The 4,695-nt window shown below is 40.6% G+C and overlaps 1 long non-coding RNA gene and 1 pseudogene across 1 annotated transcript; one reads left to right on the forward strand and one right to left on the reverse strand.

Annotated features, from left to right (window-relative positions):
• Window positions 1–1,463: 1,463 nt before the first annotated feature.
• LOC148930248 (cytochrome P450 71AU50-like) lies at window positions 1,464–3,041 on the forward strand (annotated as a pseudogene).
• Window positions 2,277–4,133, reverse strand: LOC125211951 (uncharacterized). The gene is made up of 4 exons (XR_007174582.2): window positions 3,718–4,133; window positions 2,726–3,036; window positions 2,573–2,652; window positions 2,277–2,485 (listed from the first exon to the last, which is right to left on the reverse strand). It is a non-coding gene; the product is annotated as an uncharacterized LOC125211951 (long non-coding RNA).
• Window positions 4,134–4,695: the final 562 nt, after the last annotated feature.

The following is a 4,695-nucleotide window of genomic DNA, read 5'->3' on the forward strand; positions in this document are numbered from 1 at the left end:
AGGCATCAAGATTTAACCATTATTCCAGCAGCAATATGATGAATTGAAAATGCTCAAGATGGATTCTCTACTAAGGGGGAGTGTTGAGATAAATTAGCAGCTCAAGTTTTGTTAGATAAGCTAAGTCCACAGAAGTTGCAAGATCTGGAGCCAAGGAGTTCATGGATGAAGTCCTTGCTGCTGAAGTGATTTTATGTGCAGCCTTACAGGTGTGCTTGAGTCCCAATGATCTTGGTTTTATTTTGAAGTCAGCAGCATTCTAGGGGATGCTTTGTGGCAGGGAGATATTTTGAGAAAAATTGATCAGTTTGAGCAATTGTTACCTAAGTACATCAGTCTGCTCCACCTTGACCGTGGGGGAATTTCTTGTTTGTGGATAGCGAGGAACTTTAAAGCTGAAGATAATAGTCTTCACTCCAGAGCAAGGCTGATCAACTGTGCTGGTGGTTAAGAATTTGAACTTGTGTCAACTGTAACATCAATGGTGATTTTTCTGTGCTTCAACTGAGTGTTAATGTCAGCCAAGAACAAGTCATCTTTCTTGCAACCGGATGAAGTGACAGTAACTCCAGTAGGCGAGTAGGTGGTGTTTGATACTTCTTTCCAAGATGGTAGCATTTGTTCGTGCTTCCATCTTGAGGGGGTGTGTTGAAATAGAAAAATAAAATGTAATTAGTTAGCTATTAATTAGTTAGTTTATCATTTTATTAGACCTCTTATTAGTTAGTTCCAGCCTATATATAAGGCATTTCATTGTAATGTGTAGTTACCTTTTTGTCAAAATGTAGTCATTAATGAATATCTCCTTTCCTTTTCTCTCAGTTTCTCTCCTTTAGTCGACGGTTTCTTCTTCACAGTTTGTTCTTACTCCTTCAATGAAGATTTCTTCATTCCAATTCAAATCTTCTTTTTCAACATGGTATCAGAGCAGGGCCCAAGTCGATGATGGTTTATCTCTTTATCTCTTCTCTTGCCTACCCACGTGATGGAAGTCCGATGTGTCATTCCGGCCCACACGTGAGGGGGCGTGTTAAAATTCTAATATCTTGTCCCATATCGGCTTGGCGATGATCCTAGCTTCTCTATATAAGTGTGGATAACCCTCCCCCTTATGAGGCCTTTTAAGGGGTGAGTGGCCCATTTCTAATACATACAATCTCTCCTTTCTATGCGACAATTTATTAACCCAAATGCATTTGGTAGTTGAGATCAAGACTATCAATGTAATAGTTTAAACATAAATTTCAATTATAATGATCGATTAGGCCGGATTAAGCTTAAATAACCTTAGGAGTAACTAATATGTACGAAGAAATAGGCAAACCCACATTAACATTAAATTCATAACATGGAAAAGACGTAGCAAAATTGATATGAATGGAAACACACATCTATAAATCCATTCAAACAAGCTTATAAAAAGATATATCAATCCTCAATCACACAATAAATTTTGCAAAAAAATGGAACTTACTTGGTTTTGGCTTACGGTCGTGGCCATTTTAGCTGGTTCTTTGGCTTCGTTGGCTACGAGGAGGAAGAAGCTGCTGCCTCCAGGTCCAAAAGGGGTCCCTATTCTGGGAAATCTACACATGCTGGGGAAGAATCCTCACCAAGATCTGCAAAGGATTGCCAAAGACCACGGCCCCATTATGTACATGCGATTTGGGTTCGTTCCAATCATCGTCGTTTCATCTCCTGAGGCAGCTGAGCTTTTCCTCAAAACACACGATCTTGTTTTTGCCAGCAGACCACCTCATCAGGCTGCTAAGTATCTCTCATGGGATCAGAGGAATCTGGCATTTGGGGCTTACAGTCCGTATTGGCGGAACATGCGCAAGCTATGCACCGTGGAGCTGCTCAGCCCCCTTAAGATCAATTCTTTCCGGCCTATGAGAAGGGAGACGCTTGCTCATTTTGTTGAATCCCTCAAGGAAGCATCCCGACAACACGTTGCGGTTGATCTTAGTGCCAAGGTCGCGTCCCTGACCGCAGAGATGAGCTGCAGACTAGTGTTTGGCAAGAAATATGCTGACAAGGACATAGATGAGAGAGGCTTCAAAACTGTGATCCAAGAATGGACTAAACTAGTAGCAGTTCCCAATTTGGGTGATTACTTTCCTTTCCTTGGAGTTTTGGATCTCCAAGGGATGACAAGGAAGATGAAGGCACTCGCAAAAGTTTTTGATGATTTTTTGAGAAAATTATAGAAGACCATGCTCGAGCAGGGGATCGTCCTGAGCAGGCCAAAGACATTGTTGATACCATGATGTCCATAATGCAAAGTGGAGAATCTGAATTTCAGTTCGACAGACGTAATATCAAGGCCATTATGATGGTAAGCACATGGTCCAATGAATAATTCTACATCTTTTTTGGATAAACATTTGCTCAGCAATAAGTTGATGACGAATTTTATTTGCAGGACTTGCTCACAGCTTCAATGGACGCAGCAGCAGCATCGGTTGAGTGGATATTCTCCGACCTGTTGAGAAATCCAACAGTTATGAAGAAACTACAGAAAGAGTTGGAACAAGTTGTGGGATTGAAGAGGATGGTTGAGGAGTCTGACCTCGACCAACTCGAATATCTCAACATGGTTGTCAAGGAAACCTTCAGGCTGCGTCCAGTGGGTCCACTGTTGATTCCTCACTATTCCATGGAAGACATCAAAGTTAATGGCTATGACATACCAAAAGGATCAAGGATACTCGTCAACACATACGCAATTGGGCGGGATCCAAATGTATGGACTGATCCGGAGAAGTTCATTCCGGAGAGGTTCATTGGCAGTGACATTGATGTTAGGGGACAACATTTCCAGCTCCTCCCATTTGGTTCTGGGAGGAGAAGTTGCCCCGGAATGCAACTGGGCTTCATCCAAGTTCGACTGATCGTGTCACAGTTAGTCCACTGCTTCGATTGGCAGCTGCCAAATGATATGTCACCAGAGGAGCTGGACATGGATGAGTATTTTGGCCTTGTTGTTTCAAGGGCCAATTATCTCACGGCAATCCCCACGTTTCGGTTGCACAACTAGCATTTGAAGCAAACTTGGTAAAATTTGCTTCCTGAAAACAATCTATATAAAAGTAAAGTAAGACAAGCTAAATAAGTACTCACAGCCAGGCTATGAGATATCAAAATTATTTCAAGGTCAAGTTCAATTATTTGCTCAGCTGAAATTTGAAATTATGCATTTGAACAATACACCCACTCTTCTTTAACTCTGTTATGTACAAGTATTTTATGCCAATCATGTCCAAACATAATTTAGAGCAAGATTATAACAGATTATTAAGAAGTGGGAGTAGCTATGCCCTGTTTCAAAATCCATTTATCAAAGGGGAAAAGTGATCCTGAAGGTCTTTGCAAAATAAATCTACTGTTTTCATGTATACATCATTAACATTTCATCAAACACATTGATTTAAGTACACAGAAAACACTCCAAACAATAGCACACACAAGAAACCTCCCAACAAAAATCAATCATCTTAATTCACGAACGCAAATAAAGATTAGGAATGGAGTAGGAAAAGTGGATTAGGAGATCCACTCCGCCATACTATACACCATTTGATGCCCCCACCAATAAAATAGTGACATGTGTTTACTCTTTAAAATATTCAAAATCAAGCAAAATCCTATGTGGCACTTCTTCACAAAATCGTGTATTCTATCGTCAAACATTTCATCTTCAGTTTATTATCTCACCTTTGATCATCAAATTAACGCCCTAAAAAATGCAAAGGACCAATCTAGCCGGAGGAGCGGATCACCTCCCCCACATCATACACCATCAAGTCGTCGTCTACTCTTCATTCTCTAATCAATCCACAGCTGTGAGCGAGTTCTGATAATCCCCCATCAATGGCGTCTTCCGATCTGGAGAGGAAGGCGAAAGAGGCTTTCATCGATGACTACTTCGAGCTCGCTGTTGACCTCTACACTGAGCCATTGCGCTGAGCCCTACCGCCGCCGAGCTCTTCGCAGATCGCGCTCAAGCCAATATCAAACTCCGAAACTTCACTGGTAATCTCACATACTAGAAGAAATTAACAAATCTTTCGCTTATACTGCTATTTCCTATATCTCTCCGAGTTTAATGGAGTTGAGGCGGCAGTGGGGAAAGTGGCTGCCATTTGCAGGGGATCCGAGAGGTGTTGGAGCTTATAGGCGGGGAGAAGTAAGGGGAAAGAGGGAGAGAGAGAGGCAGAGGTGGCCAGGTGATTGGGGATTCCGGTGGCTTGCGACTAGTAGTGATGCTTTGGATTTTTCAGTGGTGTCATTTTGACGTTGGCGATAGTTTGTAAAGAACTGTCCCATAGGATTTTTCTTATTTTTAAGTATTTTAAAGAGTAAACACATGTCATTATTTTATTGGCAATAACAGGGTAGCAAATGATGTATAATACTATGATGGAGGTGATCCTAGCTTATTCGTTCTGAATTTATTTATTTTAAAAATAGTCTCACCGCAAAAGTGAATAAAAAATAAATAAATTGTCGACGTCAATGTGAACTTATACCTAATTAAATAAAATTAAATGAGCTCGACGTGAATCAAAAACCCCGTTGTTATACTTAAAGATTATCAAAATAAATGATGCCCCGAATCAGGATAATTCTTTTTTCCCAAACCAAAAAAAACAAATTTTGGTGCTAAATATAAAAGTGTGAGACAAGAATTTA

This window comes from Salvia hispanica, chromosome 3 (genome assembly GCF_029641045.1).
Source record: "Salvia hispanica isolate PSC_SH4W2 chromosome 3, Shi_PSC_v1, whole genome shotgun sequence".
In the NCBI taxonomy this organism is placed as follows: domain Eukaryota; kingdom Viridiplantae; phylum Streptophyta; class Magnoliopsida; order Lamiales; family Lamiaceae; genus Salvia; species Salvia hispanica.